General features: G+C 47.3%; 1 non-coding gene across 1 annotated transcript; it reads left to right on the top strand.

Moving 5' to 3' along the window:
* The first annotated feature begins 12,747 nt into the window (after window positions 1–12,747).
* Window positions 12,748–12,819, top strand: Trnat-ugu (transfer RNA threonine (anticodon UGU)). Its single transcript has one exon. It is a non-coding gene; the product is annotated as a tRNA-Thr (tRNA).
* Window positions 12,820–24,078: the final 11,259 nt, after the last annotated feature.

Genomic DNA, 24,078 nt, shown 5'->3' with positions numbered 1-24,078 from the left:
GCATTTTATTTTTATGTCATTATCCGTGCACCAGCACAAAGGCCATGGCTGTTCCTGGGCACGTAAATAAACGTGATTGATTGATTGATTACTAATAATATTTATCTATTTATTTTCAAATAGCTTACACAACAGAGGGGAGTGGGGAAAAATTGTACAATACACAAGTAGCACAGCATATGATTGGGACATAAGACCATCTCCAAAACAATCAAGAAAATACTCACCGTTTTAAACAAGAAATCCAGACCTATGAGAAATCAGAAAAAATGCGCAAGTAGGGCAGCTTTGAGTAACTTTTTATCACGTATTGACACTAGCGGTTCGGGAAGGCGATTCCATTCACTCACCGTGCGGGGTCAAAATCAATGAAAAAATGCGTTTGTTTTTCACAGTATTATCACAGCCACTGAGGGACAGCCTGATGTGACACCTTCACATATATAAAAACACTTCACGGAAGCAAGTGTTTGCTGCTCGTTAACAACCCTTAAACCATTCACGATGCATGTTTCCCTCCGAAAAACAATGTACAAATAATGCGAAACAATGTCCACTCTAGCTTACCTACGGCAGGTTTACAACGAATGAAAAAAAGACACGAGTGAGCCCCCAAAGGATATTTTTTTATTAAAAAGCCATTCTACCATTGAATAAGCATGCAATCATAAATCCGCAACAATTGCACCAATGCCAGCGGCACGTGCACCGAAAAGGCGGTCGTTTGTGGAGGATGAGAGAGTTGGTGTATACTAGCGCACAACTGATCGCTGCACAATACACTTCAGGCGCAGTGGGTACCGTCTATTCGGATAGCACTCCGTTGATGGAAAACACCTCATTCGGGGGACGTGTTGGCTGCCGGGATGAATCCTCGCCCCAAGAACAACACGCACTTACCACTATATAGAAGGGACTGAAATCGTTGGTCTGAAATCGACGTGGGTGCGGGCACGAACGAGGGCAGACGTACACGTTATTGCAGCATAACACCACCAAATCTTCTTGGCACTTTACAGGCCATGACATGTAGCTCGCATCGGCCCGTATTTGAGAGGAAGAAGGATTTGTAATGATTGAGCGATTTCTCAGAGTTTTTATTGTGACACCATGCAACTTGAAATAGTTTTGAAGGGAAAATAAGTCACGCCGCCTCTTCTGTACTCGGAATGACGCAGATGAGCCATGTGTAGTATACGCAGAGGTGCAGACGTTTTCATGTAAAGCATCTATATAAACAAATAAACTTGTTCTCCAACATAAAGACAAAGCTCAAATATTTGATATGGAAGACTACAAATGGTGTAGAACTCCATCACCCCATTAAAACTAAATGCCGAAAAAAAACCAAAGTGATGACAAGGCTGGTTGACGCATAGATAGAATTTGATTCAAGTGATACGTGCAATAAAAAATGGCAGCATCTCCACTCCGTGGATGGTGGCGAGGGTGCGGAGTACGGGGACTCGAAATGACATCCAAGTTGCGCCCCGAGGGACATCCGATTTGCGCCCCGACCGTCATTCGATTTTAGTCGCTTTGCCTCCGCTTGCCGCGCTTTCGTATTCGGGGAAGCTCGTTGTCTTCGTAGACGTTGAGCAGCAGCGTGGCGCTTTATACGTTCGTTTCCTTTCATGGCGGGAAGAGGGTGTGTGATTTCCGGAACCCGCTTATATACGCGGTGCACCGCGGTGCCATCTCGTGTTTAGGCGTAGCGCCATCTAGCGTAGTGCGATGCAGTTATTGTATATTACAACTTTACCACAACCTGACTACACCGGTGTTTTTGCGCGTTTTCTCGTTGCTAGGTTATGTTTGTGCCTTTTTTCGAGTGTTTTGGAGTGCTCTTGTACCCTGTTATATAGTTTCCGCACAGATTTTCGCTTGAAGGTGGTGTGCGCACGGGTGGACGCGGGCGGAAATTGGGAGGTCCTAAGGTACTCCTCAGGTACTCCTAAGTAAGCCGTTTGACTCTCCGGTACTAACTCAAGGTCGTAGCCCAATGGGTACAAGACGACTGACACTAACTCTATCTGGTCTACCAGACACAGGCTCCAATCCTGCCGGTGCCTGTGGGATTTTTTTGCCATTCTAAATGCTATGCTTACACACGCGGACGGACATTGCGAGGTCCTGAGGTGCTCCGCACCAAATAATAATAGCATAGTTTGATAGAGCAATGGCAACGGTCGATGCTACCTTTTAAACACGTCATCCTGAAAGACGTGTACTTAAAAAATAAGTTTCATTATTTCAGTCAGCAGCCGGCTGTACTGAAACTAATATCGAAGTCGGCAAGCAACCCGAAAGTAATGATCACGCCCGCCCTGTTGCCATAGGCTTTATTAAAAAGATATTAAATTTCCTTGGTTAAAAAGGTTCATATGCAGGCGTACAGAGATACACGGGGTTATGTTATGGCTGGTCTTTCTTTTTACCGAATTCAATCCTTTCTCTCATTTTTCTAAACAGATGCCCATCCGGATAAAAATTTTATAATGAACTGAGCTTCATCTTATCGCCATGCATTGCAAGTTCTGCTCAGTGGCTATCTCTTTTCAGAACTGCCCAGGAAAGTCACTGTTCGGCGCATCAAGACCAAGTCTACGATGCCCGCAAAGCATACGCATACACCGAAGTCACGTGACTACTACAGAACGAGAAGCGTGGCGGGCAAACATAATACTCCTCCCAACAACAGCACGGCACAAACTTTGCCGAGCCTGCCATACTAACAGCTTCCTACGGGAGGGCATGGACGTCAAGCTGCGAAAGTTCGGCTTTTTTCTCCGACCACCTTTTTTTCGTTGTATCAGAGTCCATCAATGCTTTGAAGGACTCTGGTTGTATATAAAATAAACTTCTCTTTGATTGATTGATTGACAGTAAGACCAGAAAAAACAAAATTCGTGACACGACCTTCCATAATCACTGGTGACACTGAATTTCGCAATATATCTTCTCCCTCAACCAATGTAATGTCATCGATATTTATGTCTGCATATACAAAAACGACAACACTAGCGCGAGATGCGCTAAGAACAACTTTCAGCATTTGGTGTCGAGTAAAGGCAGCAAAAACTTGGGAGAACCCTGGAGCCTGGAGAAGATACAACCGACCCATACGCAACCGCCACGCAGTTGACGGCTCGAAATGGTTTACTGGTCACTGACCAAAGTCAAAGTATACAAATGACGTTTCGGGAGCACTACGGCTCCCTTTTTCACACTCCAACTCTTGTTCACACTCTTGGAGTGTGAACAAGAGAAACCTAGTGCTGCCGAAGCGTCATTTGTATATTTTGACTTTGGTCAGTGACCAGTAAACCATTTCAAGCATGTTTCCTGACCAGACGGTATGCCGTCAAACCCTCGACTACAATTGACGGCTCGTTGGGCATTGAAGTTTTGCGAGACATTTCAGACGCTCCCCACCAGTGGACAAGGAAAAGTCACACACGAAAGGCCAAGGAGCAACGCACAGTTGCAACCGTCTATGTGGGAGTCAGAGAGTCTAATTCAACCTCGAATATCTAACCGAGTTCCTCGCCTTCGTTACACGGTGCTTCCAGTTCACTGTAACGGTGCCGAAAATGAACCGCAGCAGGCGCCGTGGAGACAGCCATCACACACACATCCAAGACGCACGCAGAGCGCACGCACACACACGCACCGCTCCGCAAGGCCGTCCCGGCGCGTTCACAGGCCACAACGCCACTGACACGGCCGCTGGATGAAAGGCGTGCGCTCTCATCCAGCGGCCGTGCCACTGACAAGCGGAGGAGAGAAGACGCGTGGTGCGCCGCCACGCGAGGCGCTGCCTGCTTCTCCTCATCATTCGGAGCAGCGGTGCGCGCGCGCCTCGACGCAGAACGCAGGGGCAGAGCGGGAAATATGTACACACGCTTCTGGTTCACCCGTAACGCATGCCATACCATCGGCGGGCTTTTGTTGCCCTAGCTGATGCCCGGCAGAGCACACTCTTTTTTTGTTTTTTCTGAGAATTTTTCTTCCCTTTACTAAGCCCTGCCCCTGACAGCCCCCACAACGGCCAGGGAAGGGCCGCAACAAAAGCGTCTTCTCTGAGTCACGCGAGAGGAGTCGGAAGAACAGGAGACCGAGCCCGTGTGCCACCGTATACGAAGACGGACCATTGACGATCCGTTGCTGATCCGGGAAATCATTTCCGCGCAGAGGAAATCGGAGAATGGTACCGGGGCAAACAAAATAGCATATTTTCGTCATGGCAAAAAAACAAAAAAAAAAAAAACCTAGACACTTTGACCCGGAATGGCAGCTTTTGGCTTCACGGTTCTCGAAAATATAAATACGAATCAGACGTTTTTTCGACAAAACTGACCCTTACTCGACCGCACAACGTTTCTAGGGACATGCATTTCTAACTTTGACTTTTATTTGTGTTTGTTCGTGTGTGCGCGTCTGTGCGCGTTTCTCGATCGAAGCTTTAGTTCGAGATGTCGGTGGGCGCGGTGTCAATGCCCAGGAAAACGCAGTTCTGAGCTATACGTACGCGATCCAAGCAGTGGCCATGGTGTAAAAAACCAGAGCCTTCTCATAAAAAAGAAAAAAACTCCCTTCGGTTCTTATTTCTTTTTCCTTATGCAGGTTTAAGAAAGCGAAACAAATCTAAACATTTCATATTTCGACTAATGAAACAAAAAGACGCTTTCCTGAGCGCTAAAACCTTTGTCCCCATGCGGCACAAAACAAGAGACTCCCGAGAGCCATGTAGCTAAATTTACATTCGGATTATTCCTGGTACATTCGACCACATGCTATTTTTACAAACAGAAAATGAGGCAAAAAAGAAAAGAAGTCATGGGCTCTTTCTATACTGGTGAATGCATATAGCCGTAATATTTCTCTCGAAAGTAATTCTTCATCCCGCGGTCATAGCACGTGCGGATTCACAATGTTTGCTCCAAAAATTGCATTTTACGCTTGGTGAACGTGATAGAGGGGAAGCTGACACATTCTCCCTCGCGCCTGAACAACATTGCAAATGCCTCGAAGATCTCCCGTCTGAGTGCATATTTTGATCTTAACAAAATTGCTATTTTATCGAACTGGGCTTCGCATTTACACCTCGCGGAGTGCGCGGTCAAATTCCGTGCGGCAGTTACCTTCTGACACGCAAATCTGTGCTCTGTTAGCCTTTCGTTGATGCATAGGCCTGTTTGGCCAATGTAATAACGACCGCAATCCACCGGGATCTTACAGACGACACTGTTGACACAACTGACAAATTTGCGCGTGCGTCTGACCTTACATGTTGTGTTGGACGCACTGCTTTCTGTTTTTGCTTCGACAGCCCTGCACATCCCACCAAGTTTTAATGGTGCCGTAAAAAACTACAGTGACTCCCTGTTTCCCCCCAACTTTCTTTAACTGGTGTGAGACGCCATGAACATACTTCAAGACAGCAGGTCGCCTCTTATTCCTCGCTCTTTCCCTACCGTCGTCCTTTCCCTTCAGAATTGTGTTAAACACTTTCCCTGACACCGAGACTATCAAGGAATCGCGGTACTCACTTCTTTTTAACCGGTAAACTTGGTTGAAAAGGCTTTCTTCAAAGCGGTGATAACATGATTTGGTAACTGCTTGCGATAGGCATGAATACGGAATACCACACTTCGTTAACTTAGAGTGCGCTGAGCCATAAGGAAGTAATCCTTTTTGAGACCTGGTGCAATAACACCAGCACGTGTGTCCGTCCCTATTCATGAGGCTCAAATCCAAGAACGGTAACTGGTTATCTGCGGGCATTTCCAATGTAAACTCCAGGCCGTGGTGCGCAGCTCTAAAACGATCTTAATATATCCCGCAACGCTATCAATGTTGCTGCTGGATGGTAGGCAAAATAAAAATCATCCACGCAGCGAAAGTATTTCAAAACATGATACTCCTTCAGTGATTTTTCCAGCAACATATCACCACTAGCGACATACAAATCACAGAGTACCGGGCAATGCATGAACCAACCGGGACGCCATCTTTTTGTGAGAAAATGGACCCTTGCTGGGCAATGTACAAATATTGCATTTAAATCTTTAGAAGACTCATGAAGTCAGCTGAGGTTATGCCGACCTCATTTTGGAACTTCACATTGCCGTAGGTATCAATGCTATACTCAACTGCTAACAACACCTTATCTTGGGGAACACTTTAAAACAAGTCCTGCACGTCAATTGAAAACCACTTCGTGCCCGTGTTGTCGGTCAGAAATTCCACCACTTCACTAGATTCCCGTATCAGGAAAGGGTCGTCTAGAGGCAACCTTTGTAAGTGCCTTTGCAGGAAGGACGCACTACATTTTTCCAGGTGCCCCTGCTTTCCATAATTGTTCTGAAAGGTGCCGTTTCTTTCTGCGCCTTCAACGTGAAGAATGGCCGAATGCTAACCTCAGTGGTTTTCTAACCTCAGGGGGTTCCGCCAAGGTGTAAACATACATACAGTGAAACAACAACATACAATAACACAATGGGAATCAACATCAGCTAGGAATATCGGACTATTGCAAGCATGATGAACTTGGGAGAATAAAAGGGAAAAAAAATGGCAGCATCTCCACTCCGTGGATGATGGCGGGGGTGCGGAGTACGGGTACTGAAAATGACATCCAAGTAGCTCCCCGAGTGACATCCGATTTGCGCTCCGACCATCATTAGATTTGAGCAGTGAGTTGCACCTTGATTATTCCCTCAATGAAACTGCAACTCACGACTCAAATCGAATTTCGCTTGAATTTCGCTTGATGGTGATGTGCGAATGGATGGACGCGGACGGACATTGGGAGGTCCTAAGGTACTCCGCACCGTTACAGACGAGGGAGTAAGCCGTTTGACTCTCGGGTCGTAGCCCAATGGGAAAGACGACTGACACAACGACTACCAGACACAGGCTCAAATCCTGCCGGTGCCTGTGTGATTTTTTGCAATTGTAAATGCTATGCGCACGGACGCGGACGGACATTGTGCGGTCCTAAGGTATTCCGCACCTAAAAGTAAGAAACAGAAGTTTGCACAATCGATAGGAAGGAGCATCACATGAAGGCTGGAGATTAGCCATTCCACGTTTTTTCGAAGTATTCTGCTGTTAGTTCACGAAGCTCTGTCATCGGGAAATGAGATTCCAAATTGCTATTGCGCGAGAAAAGAAAGGGCTATTCATTGATAATGCGCGGCAGTTGATACTAGACATTGTGTGACTCTGGTTAAGACGGGCAGAAGCTCTGTGTGGAGGCGTTGATAAAGCATTTCTTGATTGCGACGGGTAGTAAAAGGTGTGCAAAAGACAAACATGGGCCATAATACGGCATGTAGCGAGGGTGGGGAGGTTGATGGACTGTTTGAGTGACGTCGCACTGACCGCGTGCGAGTACTTTGATGTTATAAAACGAATGGCACTAGTTTGTATAGAATCCAAATCGTGGGAAAGACATGATTGCGAGAGACTGGGAGATTTCGTGCCTGTAGAATGCCTGTATTAGATTTAGAGTGTTGTTGAGAGATATGCATTCGTTCGCTGTGCTGTAGTTGAAGTTGATACCAGGGATAAGTCTCTGGAAGCCTCTGATCCCTGTACTCAAGCGACCCCATTTGAGTAATCGGAGAAGTAGCGATGCTGGGTGTCTAAGGTTGTTAGCTTGGCAGCGTCCTGGCATGGGTGACGTAAATCGTGAAACTTTTGTAACAGCTCATAATGCCGTAGTCCTTCAAGTTTCCCGCCAGCGTGCCGTGTGCCAATGTAGGCATTAAAACACCTGTAAATGTCACTTCACTGCAAGAAGGTTTATAATGAGGGCAAACCAGCTTTGTTAACGGTGATTTCATTAGGAGGAAGGTAAGTGAAGTGGTGGGGTCTGCGCGAACACTGCGAGTGCGGTTGTGGTACAGATTCATGTTGACGAACTGAATTCCCCTCGCCTTCTACCACACACCCTCTCGTTCCTCCCCTTTCCATGTACACGGGGAGAGTTCACCGATTCTTTCATAGCTTACCGTCGGCAAGGTTCCTCCTGACTGCAGTTGAAACAACGCACTGTGCCGAGCTATCGGAGCATACTCCATAAAAAAAAAAAAAAAAAAAAAACGTGTTAGCGTTATTCGATGAAGAAGCGCTGCAACACGCAAGTGAGAAGCATTGTGAAAAATATACGCTTCTTTTTCCTGACGCTGAATGCCTAACGCTGAAGTAAGCTAGCGCATTTGGTTCACTCCTTTCTTCGTAAGTAGACTACGGGCTTTCACGACTTCACACCACCAGCAGGACGATTTCATAACGACGTCGTCGACTGACTCATTGTCATTACCATCCCCCTGCCCGCGCGCACATAGACCGGGCCATTACCGGAAAAAAACAGACAACGCTCTCTGACGCCGTCAAAACGGAAACACTTGTCCGACACCCAGATTTCCTGGCACACTATAGACATGACCGAAGAAAGTTCCCTCCACCTGATCCTCTGTTAAGCAAAAGAAAAGCCACCACACTATAGCGACGACAGACAAATTCATGTGCCCCCTAGCACACTCCTCCATGCTATCTGCACCGCTCAGCATCCCTCCCTATTTCTATCACACGACAAAAAGGGGAAAGAGACCACCAAATATGGTAGTACCACCAGATATGGGGGTGGCAATAAACTCTAGACTACACCCCATCTCCTGTCTCTCTATGAGTATTGGATGGCTCGTCTGGCCGATCCGGACGTTGTATCACCGCAAGACCATGGTAAAGAGTGAAACCAACTGGGTGAAACCAACTATTGCATGAGAACCAAACCAAGCTGAAGGCATATATTTGTAAAAACCAAACCTCCGCACGCCGCGGACATGAATCTCCATGGCTACGAACGCACTATTCGCGGTGCCCATGCCAGGGTAGTGACGTATGGATTCACGTCATGCTCTTTCGACGTATACATAGTATAAACGCTGCACATGAGGTTGATTCGTCGGGGCAGCACACTAACTTAAGTGTTGTGCGAGGAGCATAGGGCTGCGTGATGGTGATTAACATACACGCAAACACACAACGCAACCCACAGCTGGCCCGATAAGACTTCGAGAAGGCCTCCTCCTCCTCTGCGCGCCTCCTACGTGGTTGCGTGTGGTACATTCTTCAATTCTCGCCCCGTTGGAATGCCCTCGTAATGATAGGCACCACATAACAAAGAAATACGTCATCTTCACAACGCAGGCACCACCACCGCTCTACCTGCTACCAGTATCCGCATTTCGAAATTTAGGGAAAAAGAAGCTGCACGGAGTAAGGTTGCTGGTCCCGTTTAATGAGTGGGTAGCTACTGAAAGCGCCGAACACGGAAGCTGTGCAGCGGGTTTGATAGAGAGGTGATATAATTAAAGAAATATTTAACACAGAGAAACATTCTTATAAAAACTAAAAACGGACTCCGGTATTATCAAGAATGTGCCAGTAGAAATTAAAAAAAATTGCTTCAAAGAACGCTTGAAGGCAATGTGATAAATAACAGAAAAAAATCCCAGTCAGGCCAGGAGGGTAAAATGATAATGAAGGACGCTGCCAAAGAACGAGAAGCTTCTTGGGAGGGCGCCCCGTCGCTGCAAATAGAACTGCGAATTACGCGAGCTTCTCGCCTCGCCATTTTTCTTTGTTCGTTTGCTTTCTTGTTCTTTCCTTGTTGCTTCTTCGGCTGACGGCGCAGTGACAAAGTTACAACAGTAGGAGGAACAAATGGGCGGCGGCCCGATCAAACGTGCCCGCATAGTCATTACTCCTCGGTAGATGCCGCTCTCGCTCGTTGCCAAGACTAGAGGTACCTTGTAGTAGGTTGCGTTTTCACTGGTTTGCATTCTCAAGTGCCTGTGCATGCCGTGTTTTCTTTTTCAGCTAGTTCAGTGTGTATTTTCCTGCTTAATTAAAGGGCGAACATCTGGCGATGCCCTGATTTATTGAATCGCAGCGGTTGCAGAAGAATTTTCAACTGTCTTCCTTTGCTTTTTATTCCCTCAGTCCTTTAGAAGTCCGAGATAGAAGCTATAAATTGAACAAAATACCTGAGCTAGACAATATACCCTAGAACAGGAGAGAATGTTACTCGTTCTGCCTTTTCGTGTGTTGTCTTGTTCGTAATTTTTGTTTCTTCGGTTGGTTGTGTGTGTGTGTGTGTGTGTGTGTGTGTGTGTGTGTGTGTGTGTGTGTGTGTGTGTGTGTGTGTGTGTGTGTGTGTGTGTGTGCGTGTGCATTTGCGTTTGCGTTTGCGTGTGTGTGTGTACGTGTGCGGGGGTGTGTGCGAGCGCGTGCGCGCGCGTGTGTGCGTGTGTGTGCGTGTGCATGTGCGGGCGGCTGTTATAGACCGTTTACCGTGTACTCTTTTCGATGCTCTACCCTTCTATATATATCTATATATATATATACTATATAGAAAGATAGGGCAGCAGTCTACAACGCCAAAGGAGGCATAGGGGTGTGGTTAGGGTCTTTTCTTTTTCACTACGGTTAATGAAGTAAACATTTTTTTTAATATACAGAAGAAAGAAAGAAAGAAAAACACGCGCCCAGAGTGGAGACCGAACCCACGCCTTTCGATTACATGTCGAATTCCTTACCAATTCGGCTATCTGGGCGACTGTGTTCTCCTTCACTTTCTGGGCTATTTATATTTACTACAAGTGTATCTGACGCTTGAGGGTGGTAGCCAGCGCCACTCTGACTACACGGGGAGAAGGGGACCTTCTTTTCAACCCCCGGGGCGTGACTCGAGCGTCTACAGCCTGTCATGAGCGGGTAACTGGCGGGAAGCCCTCTTATGCTACCTTGGCATCAAGGCTGCCAGAACCGAGACCCTCGCTAGGCTTTCGCAGAATAATATAGTAAGGAAAATGAGGGGCTCGTTCAGGAAAATACAGAAAGATAGGGCAGCAGTCTACAACGCCAAAGGAGGCATAGGGGTGTGGTTAGGGTCTTTTCTTTTTCACTACGGTTAATGAAGTAAACATTTTTTTAATATACAGAAGAAAGAAAGAAAGAAAAACACGCGCCCAGAGTGGGGACCGAACCCACGCCTTTCGATTACATGTCGAATGCCTTACCAATTCGGCTATCTGGGCGACTGCGTTCTCCTTCACTTTCTGGGCTATTTATATTTACTACAAGTGTATCTGACGCTTGAGGGTGATAGCCAGCGCCACTCTGACTACACGGGGAGAAGGGGACCTTCTTTTCAACCCCCGGGGCGTGACTCGAGCGTCTACAGCCTGTCATGAGCGGGTAACTGGCGGGAAGCCCTCTTATGCTACCTAGGCATCAAGGCTGCCAGAACCGAGACCCTCGCTAGGCTTTCGCAGAATAATATAGTAAGGAAAATGAGGGGCTCGTTCAGGAAAATACAGAAAGATAGGGCAGCAGTCTACAACGCCAAAGGAGGCATAGGGGTGTGGTTAGGGTCTGTTCTTTTTCACTACGGTTAATGAAGTAAACATTTTTTTTAATATACAGAAGAAAGAAAGAAAGAAAAACACGCGCCCAGAGTGGGGACCGAAACCACGCCTTTCGATTACATGTCGAATGCCTTACCAATTCGGCTATCTGGGCGACTGTGTTCTCCTTCACTTTCTGGGCTATTTATATTTACTACAAGTGTATCTGACGCTTGAGGGTGGTAGCCAGCGCCACTCTGACTACACGGGGAGAAGGGGACCTTCTTTTCAACCCCCGGGGCGTGACTCGAGCGTCTACAGCCTGTCATGAGCGGGTAACTGGCGGGAAGCCCTCTTATGCTACCTAGGCATCAAGGCTGCCAGAACCGAGGCCCTCGCTAGGCTTTCGCAGAATAATATAGTAAGGAAAATGAGGGGCTCGTTCAGGAAAATACAGAAAGATAGGGCAGCAGTCTACAACGCCAAAGGAGGCATAGGGGTGTGGTTAGGGTCTTTTCTTTTTCACTTCGGGTAATGAAGTAAACATTTTTTTTAATATACAGAAGAAAGAAAGAAAGAAAGAAAAACACGCGCCCAGAGTTGGGACCGAACCCACGCCTTTCGATTACATGTCGAATGTCTTACCAATTCGGCTATCTGGGCGACTGTGTTCTCCTTCACTTTCTGGGCTATTTATATATTTACTACAAGTGTATCTGACGCTTGAGGGTGGTAGCCAGCGCCACTCTGACTACACGGGGAGAAGGGGACCTTCTTTTCAAGCGTCAGATACACTTGTAGTAAATATAAATAGCCCAGAAAGTGAAGGAGAACACAGTCGCCCAGATAGCCGAATTGGTAAGGCATTCGACATGTAATCGAAAGGCGTGGGTTCGGTCCCCACTCTCGGCGCGTGTTTTTCCTTCTTTCTTTCTTCTGTATATTAAAAAAAATGTTTACTTCATTAACCGTAGTGAAAAAGAAAAGACCCTAACCACACCCCTATGCCTCCTTTGGCGTTGTAGACTGCTGCCCTATCTTTCTGTATTTTCCTGAACGAGCCCCTCATTTTCCTTACTATATTATTCTGCGAAAGCCTAGCGAGGGTCTCGGTTCTGGCAGCCTTGATGCCTAGGTAGCATAAGAGGGCTTCCCGCCAGTTACCCGCTCATGACAGGCTGTAGACGCTCGAGTCACGCCCCGGGGGTTGAAAAGAAGGTCCCCTTCTCCCCGTGTAGTCAGAGTGGCGCTGGCTACCACCCTCAAGCGTCATATACACTTGTAGTAAATATAAATAGCCCAGAAAGTGAAGGAGAACACAGTCGCCCAGATAGCCGAATTGGTAAGGCATTCGACATGTAATCGAAAGGCGTGGGTTCGGTCCCCACTCTGGGCGCGTGTTTTTCCTTCTTTCTTTCTTCTGTATATTAAAAAAAATGTTTACTTCATTAACCGTAGTGAAAAAGAAAAGACCCTAACCACACCCCTATGCCTCCTTTGGCGTTGTAGACTGCTGCCCTATCTTTCTGTATTTTCCTGAACGAGCCCCTCATTTTCCTTACTATATATATATATATATAGGTATATATATATTATTACACGTTTTTACACGTCTACTCTTTGGAGCATGCTTTCACTTGCTTCTATTTTCGAGCACTTTTATCGTTATATTCTGTATATTTTGTTGTGTTCTCTTACTTATTTAAAGAAAGAATACAAAAAAGTAACAAAAAACTATACAGGAATCTCTACTTTGGTGATATCACTTACTGGACTCTAAATTAATGAAACATTTAAGTGGCTGACTGTGCCCTTCTTTTTTTATTGCTTTTTATTGACTTAAAATAGGACGAATAGTTTGTTTTGTTCCTCTTCTAAAATAATTTTGTATCTGTATTGCATTTGCTCAATTTTTGACGCCACAGCTATGTGCCAAGCTGAAAAAAAAAGTCTAATTGTTTGCTAATGTCCCCGGTATTTTTTCAATCTTCATTTTTTCATTTTTTTCTTTCCCTTTATTCTTTCTGTGTTTCTTCCTTTCTTTCTTTCTTTCTTTCTTTCTTTCTTTCTTTCTTTCTTTCTTTCTTTCTTTCTGTCTTTATTTCTTTCGTTCCGCCTCCTTCCTCTCTGTTTAAACTTTTACTTTTCCTTCCTCCTCTACTTGCTCGCCTTCTACATCCTCTACTTCCTCCCCCTTGTTTTTTCTTTTTTTCATTTGCCATTTCTGTTCATTTTTTTCTTAAGAGTTCAGAGTGATCGATCAAAAAACGCAAATAAAACTTCTAGAATCTCTAAAGTGGAAACAGTCGCATAATGTGTAAGCATATATTGCCCAGGCGCATACACTTTGACGCAACTAACGTGCCTGGTTTTCTCTTTGTGTAGTTCTGGTGGCTGGAGATAGTTATAACTGCATTCGTCGCACTGAGAGGGATCCTGAGCATTTGATGCGTAGCCATACTCAGGTGACTCCCCTCCGTCCGAAAATCTGCCAGTCTGTCTGTCTTTAATGCATGAAGCGAAGTGCTCCGTGGTGCCCATGGGCCACATTAGGCATTTAATTATAGGCCAAAATAATATTAACAATATCCTTGAATGAATGGCCGTACGCCCTAGGGTTTCCAAGTCAAACATATGTAGAGGTGGATTTGGGAAGTAAGCCTCTGTACAGAAGGCTTTCGCACTGTCAGACAATCCCACTATTTTCTGACTCATCGACCAGTACAGGTGGCGAAACGTCTGATGTCTTCTTGTATTACCCTATTAAATAAAGCCTTCGGCAAGTTCGCATGATTTGCTTAAGTGGCTTGCTTGAGTTCTTGGAGAAGTTCTTATCACTCTCTGACGCGGCCAATTGTTCCAGTAAGACTTCACTGCAGCACGTCAGCTCATATTGGAAAGCCGCCAACTTTACCGAGACCAACGTTGGGCCTGACTCTACACAGTGCCTCCATAACATCAGCTTCCCTATACACAATGCATTGCTAGGACGAGAGTTCTACAGGGGCAACATATTGTCACGAAGCCAAAGACGACACAGTTGTCTTCAAGGAAAACACGTTTACTGGAGAGAATTTGTGCTCCCCTAACAACTCAAGCAATACACAGGCGGCGAAGCAGCAGTCAACAAAGTGACGTGCGCGAGCAAGCGTCAGCGAGTCGAATGCCACGGCGTCTACTCTGCGGATATTTATCTATCAACGCGAGGGTTTCTCGAACAGTCGAATTGCATCCAGAACACTGTAGATCAAAGATTATTCTAGGCTGGGGACGTTAGTTCGAAACCCTTTCTAAATCAAAAGAGGTAACACGGGCGTCATAAAGAAGGGAACATGCGCTTCACTTGGCCCACAGATCACACATAAGATATCCCGGCGTAGCCGTTCGGCAAAACCAAAACATAAACAAACAAACCCAAAATATGGTTCGTGGCAATATGCAGGTTTTAATAAAAATATGAAGGCTATAAGGCCTTTCCACAAAGACTACACAGAATGCGTACTTATGAAGCACAGCGCTTCACGCGTTTCTAACAGACGGGCGGACAGGTTTGGAGGGGAACAGGCCTATGATTGGTTACAAATTAAAAAGTGCGACAAAATAGCGGTGCTACTAACGTTGCCTTTGTTTGAATAAAATGTACATGACAAAGATAAAAAACAGAACAAAACGAAATGATTTTTTGAAGCTGGTTTAAACAGGAGATAGGGTAGTAATTGCTTACTGAGCCAAAACGTGCAGATGATGGAAGCGGGAGAGGGCCGGTGTGGAGTCGTTTCTAGAGGCCACACCATTTTCGAGGATGGGCGTTTTATATCCGCCATGACTCTGTGAGATTTGCCATGGCGTGTACGCGCGACTATTCGACATCACACTTTATGAATACGTAGATGACCCCGCAGACCGATTCCCGACAAATTGCTGTCAATGCAGGACATTCTCCCTATTCTTCACCTGGGCATCCCTTCTGGTCGTATTTCAGTAGACCTCTGATGTTGCCACCGCTTTCATTCCGGGTTTTACCTGTTTATGCTATGTTATGTTATGTTATGCAATGTTATGCTTTGTTATATTATGTTGTTATGTTGCGTTATGTTATGTTATGTTATGTTATGCTATGCTATGCTATGCTTTATTATGTTATGTTATGTTATGTTATGTTATATTATGCTATGTTATGCTATGATATATATGCTATGCCCGCCATAGCCCGCTATGCTATGCCCGCCAGATACCCGCCATAGCAAAGGCGTGTACGAAATAACTTAATTCAACTTCTGATATTTAAACAGGACACACAAACACAAACGCACACGAACACACGTACGCATGCACGTGCGTTATTGTATATATTGCCGCGTATTCCCCTGCTCTATACAAGAGGTTTAAAAACGACGACGACGATGAGGGCAGTGTCTCTTGCACGACTTCTGAAGAGAAACATTTAAGACGGCGTCATAACGACTGTGCTCCGCCCTCGCCATTTCCTTCCTCCCCATTCCCTTCCTCCCCCTCCCCTCCCCGCCTGGCTTCTAATAAAGTTTACAACAACAACGAGCTATTGCGCGCGACAGCCCGTGCAGAGAGCTGGGCCAGCTATAGAACGCGAGTCTTGCACGTGGTGCGCGGAAGCAAGGGACTGCTTGACCGAGTTGCTGGAGGCACAAATTTGCCTTATTACATTATTTTCAACCTGTTAACTGACCCGGACTCTTTGACGTTCATTCTTGCTACGCCACAATATCATACTGTTAACGTCGTCAGTGGATGACGAACTTTCAAAATCGTGGGGAACTCCATTCCCACACAAACACTTGTTCGGCACGAAGCTACAAGGAACCGGGCTTGTAAACGCCTTCTGCGGGAAATAAAATGTCAGCAAACTTTCGGCGGCATCTTCTCCGCATTATTTGTATCCTTTTAGGACGTCCGCGATTCCCATACACTTCAACTGTAATATATAGACAAAGAAAAAAGAACGTTGCTAGATTCACATCAAACTTCTTCAACTACCGTCCATTTCGAAGGCCTAAATCGCTCTCTCGCACATACTCCGCCGTGCCAACAACGAAATAATGGAGCGCAGTGCCTCTTTTCCCCCAAAATTTCATTCGTCCTTTTGTTGTCCGGCTGGAATTTTCGGCGCGTGGTGATTTTTTTTATTTTTTCCTACCTGTCGTTTGGCTGGCCCACAAGCTTGACGACGCAAGAACCTCAGCTGTGCGCATTCTGTACCTAACAGAGAGGGCTACCAACTTGCTCGACCTCATTCCACGCTTTCATCAATTATTTTCCTTTCTTTCTGAAACATTGTATCTTTTTCGTTTAACGTGTACATCTTCCTCACCAGCGCGTTTAATCCCTGCTTGAACGTAAACTGCGGAAGGAAAAAGAGGCCGGCGACGATGTTGTCATCGACGTCGTGAGTCCACGCTGGGTTGGCCTTGCCGACTTGTGCGCGACGAAACTAACGTGCCTGGACTCCCGTACTGAGCTGAGTGCGGTTCCCGACCCCTTCTCTCATTGTTCCGGCGGGTCCTACAGCCCAGGAAGCAGAAAAAGTAAGAACGACGATGGAGAAGAAAGGACGGTGAGGGTGGGAGGGGAAAGCGTAGCGAACACACGGCCCACCGACTGAAATATGGCATTGCGATGCCGAGGAAACCAACGAAATGCCGCCAGCCACTTGCCCCCTCCCCAGGAAACAGAAGGCATCCGAAATACGCCATGTTTATTTCATAGGATAGATAACCTGACAGAAGAAGCATGAGGTGAAAACAGCTGCTGTATAGTCACTAGTGTATTGTTTCTCTGACGGTCATTACTGAACGGAAATGTATTTGCGGACGGACGGTTCGGCTTTGTCTCTTTCGTGGCCTCCGCTGTGTTTGGCGGCCAGGGTCATTGGCAAATTGACTTGCGAATAGGCGCTGCATTACAGTGCGGCGTTAGTTCTTACGAGATCAGCTGCAGGCGGCGCTTTAACGTTTACGTTAACCGACCACCCCATTACATGTTAAGGAAGGCTATTAGTTCAGAAAAGTTACGCCTTTCCTTTTGGCACTCTTTGGTGCAGGTCCGGTAGGGGCATGAGTTACACCGGATCATCGATGGAAGATATAGATTATGCCAATGACCACACAAAGAATTTTCTGCTATGGTGGTTTGCGGTTGCAATGAAGATGGTGCGGGAGGGGCCTAGGTAGGTGGGACTACCGGACAAGCCGTGTTTTAAAAATATAACAATTAAAAACATAGAAGGAGCAATACGTTTGACACGATCTTGCAAACATAATTACTAGGTGACAAGCTTCCCATTGACTTCGATTTTTTTTTCTAAATTTTCCTTACCCCGGTCGAACTCCAAGTCACCGCATGGGAATAAGATCTGCCTTCCCTGACCGTTTCCTGCGTACTCCAGCTGACAGCAGAGTAATAAATGCCCTAATTTTTGCATGGAATTTTCCTTCTCTGGTCACTTTCACGCAATGCACCTTGCTTCTAATTCTATAGTGGCGAGTGGGCGACGTGCTTAAGCCGCATTTTCTCCAACATAATAGAGCTTGAAGCTTACTTCTCGGTCTACAGCATATAAGAAGGCTAAACATTGTTCAGCCATACACAGAGACTCTTTCCCTCTCTCTCTTCCCCTCCCTCACTCACTCACCCACGCACCCGCTCAATTACTCACTCACTCACTCACTCACCGACTCCCCCAGCCACCTATGACTCACTCACTCAACCATCCTCACACCCACACACTCACTCTCCCACTCGTCCACCCACTCACTCACGCACTCACCGCGCGCCCACCGCTCCCACTCACTCACCCAACCACCCACGCACTCACAAAACCCACCTCACCCACCTACCAACCCACCCCCTCAATCACTCACTCACCCAACTAAGTCACTCACCCACCTACCCACCCACCCCCTCACTCACTTACCCACTGACTCACACACCCACGAACACCACCCACCAACTCACTCACCCACCCGCCCACCAAATCACTCACTCATCCACGCTCTCCCTCCCCACTCACTAACTTACCCACCACCCCGCCCACCCAGCCAATCACTCACCCACTAAATCACTTACTCACCCACCAAACCACTCACGCATTTACTCACTCACTCACTCACTCACTCACTCACTCACTCACTCACTCACTCACTCACTCACTCACCCACCAACCCACTCATACTCACCCACTCGCCCTCAAACCAGACCGCCCACCGGCTAACACACTCGCTCACTTACCCACCCACCCATCTACTCACTCCTCAACCACCCACTCACTCATTCAATCAATCACCCGCTCACTTACCCACTCACCCACCCGCCCGCCCACGCAGTCACACGCCCACTTCCTCACTCCCTCCTTCACGCATCTACCCACTCACCCAATCACCCTCGCACACGCTCACATCCACTCACTGAATCAAAACCTCACTCAGACACTCGCACGTCCACTCAGCCACTTACCCATCCACTCACTCACGCGCCCACTCACTCCTTAACCCACTTACTTACTCATTCACCCACTCACTCACTCACCCACACACCCGCGTAATCACTCACTCACCCACTCATCCACCCACCAACCAGCCCACTCACTCACCTGATCACTGACTCACCACCAACACACTCACTCACCCACTTAGTCACCCATTCACTCAGTCTCTCACTCACTCAGGTTAACTTGCTTCTTGTTCCACAAGCGCCTCGTCGCAGCGTTTATGGCTTGAGTATTGTAGTGATTTGGGCGAGTTGGAGACTGGGAATTTTGTAAAACAGCGCTAGCACACAAGGACAACGAAAAAAAAAAAAACGCACGAGAGCAGCACACATGAACGCTTGTTTGTTCCTTTCATCCGTCAATCCTTGTGTATTTGTGCTGTTTACGCGATGTTTATGGCTTGCTTTTTGATCTCTCTCAAGTACCCCCAGACACCTCACGCAATGCACGAAATGTACAGAGTTACCGCGCAGTGCTTCTTTGTCAGGGAGGCCCCGGTCTTTTAGGACCCCCCAAGAGCGACCATTTGTCGCTTCACCAACAGTGCGGAAATAGGTTTCTGTAGTTTCTTATTTTTCTCTCCCTCCATTATATGCGAGGGATGTTTCTTGAATGCGTCCCTCTCAATGAAGCACCCGGAAGCAGAACAAAAGAGCAGGGAACAACAGCTGGGACTCTTCCTGGTATTATTCTAGGATTATAGCTCTAGACCACTGGCTCAAAATTTGTCCTAGGTCCGTCTTTAGGCTCCTCTTTTATTATTTCGAGTCAAAAAACACCTTCTATATGAAGCTTGACGCAGCCAAATGCTGGTTACACATTAAAATTCGGCACAGTACGAAACAAGTTTGAGCGCGTATCCAGGCACGTGTAGATGATACATGGCTGCATGCGCTACGAAAACTTCCCGACGAGTATCTTGTGGAACTTATACAATGAGCCCAAAAATGTGCATCCAAATCATACGGCCTGAATCCAACTCGAGGATTTATTTTGCTGTCCTTGTTGATTTATTCCACAACCTCAAAAATCCGTCTCCCTTTCAAACATGCCTCATCTTTCTCTTACCTCGTGCGTCGGTGAGCTCATGGATCATTTGGTTCACACTCGATTGACTAACTATATAGAAGATAACACCAAGAAGAAATACCATGTATGGCTTTAGACCACACCTTTCCACTCAAGACATTCTACTTCAACTAAGGGAAGACGACGCCATCTTACACACTCCCCCTTCATCCCCCGTACGAACACCTACAACCACGTTAAAGCGTTTCTAACAGAACACACGCTGATAGTGGACGTGGACACCTACGCTCACCTAAGCTTACCGTTACACCACGTGGTACCCCATAAGGATATGTCATTTCCCAACTCCTTTTCAACATCGCTATCAAAGATCTATCAACGCAACTTTCCACCATTCCCGACCTGAAGCGTGCTTTGTACGCAGATGACTTGACTTTATGGACAACCACAGGATTCATCGGAGGCCAGCAAGAAGCCCCTCAAACAGCTGTTGATCGCACATGCCAATACTTAGAGGAACGTGGCCTTACATGCGCACCTGAAAAATCGACAGTCCCTACTCTACAACTACGCACAAAGGACAGACGAATATCTCTAGTACCAGACCCTGAAACGCATATTGAAAACTTTCCTCATCCAAATGTTACCCACTTCGCATACTCGGACTCACCATTCCACAGTACGGATCAGGCTCCCATACAGTCCTACAACTTCAACGCACCATGACTCAGCTTACGAAACTAATTCACCGTACGTATCCACCACCACGGACCGGACTGAAGGAACCAGACGTCATCCGTCCCATTAAAGCCTTGCTCATAAGTCGCGTTACGCACGCTTTACGTGTCCCTCAAGCCAGCCAAACGGCGAAAGCTAAATAAAGGCGAAGGCTAAATAAAGCTAAACAAGACGGCCCGCGGACTTCCTACATGCACATCGAACGCCAAGCTGTTACAACTGGGTTTACACAGCCCCTGGCAAGAGCTCCGTGAGGCACAACGCACTTCGCAGCTCCAACCGCTCCAACTCACTAATGCTGGACGCGCGACCCTTGTGCGCCTTTGATATCCATTGCATCCGGTGTCCAGATGCAGATTACTTATTCCACTGTCTATAAGGAAACACATCCGCGCCACCCCAATTCCTCGCAATACGCACCCTACCTATCACATTGGATGACGAAGGGCCCGCGCCAACTATCTTCAGGGGCAAAATAGCACCAGAAGGATCTACTATACACAGATGCCTTTCCCTAAGGAACCAAAAACGCTTGTGCGATATCACTAGTGCGTAATAAACTTCAGACCATAGCCACAGCCACTGTACTCACCACGGGCACCGCTATAGCCTAGAAAGCAGCAATAGCGATGGCAGCCACCACAACACACAGCGACTACCTCATCATACTGACGGATCCTCAAGAAGCTTGCCGCAACTTCCTGCGAGGCCCTCTCTCCCCAGCAGCCCTCCATATTCTCAAAAATAGGGCTCAACAGCCTGTTTTCTGCGTTATCTAAGCATCGAGTCATGCAGGCGTAGTCGGCAATGACGCGGCAGATAACACGCTTCGAAAAGCAGTACACCGGGCCATTGTCGACACCCACAACCGTATGCCAACCATCCCCACCCACTACAAGCCCCAACCCCTAATGGCACACAACGGCATACTCTCTCACTACCGACTAGCCCGCCAATAGTTTCCTCCCCCACATAAGCAACTCATCAAAAAGGAAGGAGTTATACTTCGTCAGCTCCAAACTAACTCCTTTTATGACAACACGCTCTGGCATAAGGTATTCTCCTCCCCATTCTCACCTCAGTGCATCCTCTGCCCCGTATCAGGAGCATTATATCACATAGTGTGGGCATGCCCGAACCCCACAAATCTCCCTCCCAATACCAACCCTACACCTTCATAGTGGGCGGGGACACTGACCAGCTCGGATCCCTGCTGCCCGCTTGGGCTGGTGAATAGGGCATGGAAGGCCGGCTACAGCCAGGGAGTCCTGGAATGAGGAGACCCCTCACTGGTCCGGAGTGACGGCAGCCACAAGGGATGGGATAAAGAAAGTTTTAAGGTGCGGAGTACCTTAGGACGGCACAATGTCCATCCGCGTCCGCGCGCATAGCATTTACAATCGCAAAAAATCACACAGGCACCCGCAGCATTCCAGCCTGTGTCTGGTAGACCAGACAGGGTTAGTGTCAGTAGTCTTACCCATTGGGCTACGACCGCGAGTTAGTACCCGAGAGTCAAACGGCTTGCTCCTTCGCCTGTAACGGTGCGGAGCACCTTAGGACCTCCCAATGTCCGTCCGCGTCCATCCGTGTGCACACCACCATCAAGCGAAAACCAAGCGAAATTCGATTTGAGCCGTGAGTTGATGTTTCATTTAGGGAATAATCAAGGTGCAACTCACGGCTCAAATCAAATGACGGTCGGGGCGGAAATCGGATGACACACGGGGCGCAACTTGGATGCCATTTCGAGTCCCCGTACTCCGCACCCTCGCCATCATCCACGGAGTGTAAATGCTGCCATTTTTCTTCCTCCTCCCGCTCCTCCCAGTTGACTTATTACATTGTGGACAGAAAGCTTAATGGACCTTTGTGAAAAACGTCTGCATATGTAAATTTCGTCCAGGTGTTCCTTTCTGGTTAATCAAGCTTTATGTCAAGCAAAAGTGAGAATGATACGTAAGGGCTAAGCGGAACCTGGCTGACGTGAAAATAAGCGCTGGTTCATAGGAATTCCCTTTTCAGTTTGCGCCGGACACTACGTCGAATGAGTGACTGCAATAGACATTTTTAAATGCCCAGTTTCGAACACTTCACATGGTAGCTTGCTGGCTTCGAATAATCGTTTTCTTTTACTTCAGCGCAGCCACAAAGGCACCCTGGGCCTGCTGCAGACGCGAGGTCCAAATTCGGTTGTGGGCTTTTATATAGTATAGAGCTTTCAAGCAGAAGCACAAACTAGAGGTCCATTTTGACTCCACCTGAGAGTCCCCAGTCGTGGCTTATAGCGCGTGTTTCGAAGGTGCGGACAGAGGAGATTTAAAACACTAAACGAAGCGCTGCCCTCGTTGCTCCATAGCACGCCAGGAGAAGTAAAAAGGCTTTCGTACTTGATGCCCGTAAGCAGGCTGAATTGTCTCCTATATTTGTTTTTTATTTCGTATAGTACGAAGCGTATGGACTCCATAGCTCACCATCTCGCAGTTATGCTTAGCATATTGCAGCGCCAAGTATCAACTAGTACACATCGAATATTTGTTACCGAGGTGAAGTACTACCAGAGACGTCCGAAACAACTAAAAGACGGAAGAGGCAGTCCGGACACATGCTAGATGCGTTGCGTTATCTCTGCCCACAAGCGAGCACTGCGGAGACGCATGTTTGCAGGAGCAACGGCTGGAAAAGCGGTATCTCAAACGGTCCCATCAATATGACACCCCAAGCCGAGAACTGAAAGGCGCCGAATCATTTGCAGCTACCCTTATCTCATAATTCCTAATGAGCTTCGTGCCCAAATGAACCGGCCAGGCGTGCGGGTGCGCGAGCCGGTGGCGTGTGTTTCTAGTCCCTTTTCCGAAAACGCGGGGCGAATACCGGCGACTAAAATACGTAGCACATATCGGCTGTGGCTTGGAATGCTGCGTGGTTAGCGCTGCGCGCCGTTCCGTTCGATAAAACGGCTGGGCGAGTGTAGAGAGATCCCGCTCTGGCTGGGGAGCAGCAAAAGAAGCGTATGCCGACTCTTGTGCGCGCACAGGCTTATAACGCTTGCGCGCGCACGACCACAAATGACAGCGCGGCCTTTTCTCCAGCCTTCCACGAGCAAAAAAAACGGCCGAGTGTCGCGACACACCGAGAAACCCGCACGTTGAGGCGAACGACTTCGCCTCTCGGTCAAATTCACCGTTGCGGAACAGACAATTGGACGGGCTCCAAGTCTTTCTTTTCCCAATGGCGCGGTTCCCGTTCACATTTCTTTCTCGGGGTTGACTTACTTTTCCCGACGTCTCAAGCTTGAATCTCTGCGCAAACACTCGTATCTTTCGGTATGGTTTCCAAACTGCAGTGTTTTCCCGATTTTACGTC

The sequence above is a fragment of the Haemaphysalis longicornis genome, unplaced genomic scaffold (genome assembly GCF_048455015.1).
Source record: "Haemaphysalis longicornis isolate Haplotype H1 unplaced genomic scaffold, Haemaphysalis longicornis Haplotype H1 scaffold_9, whole genome shotgun sequence".
Taxonomy (NCBI): Eukaryota; Metazoa; Arthropoda; class Arachnida; order Ixodida; family Ixodidae; genus Haemaphysalis; species Haemaphysalis longicornis.
Note: the sequence above shows the minus strand (reverse complement) of the source record. Positions and strands in the feature narration are given on the sequence as shown.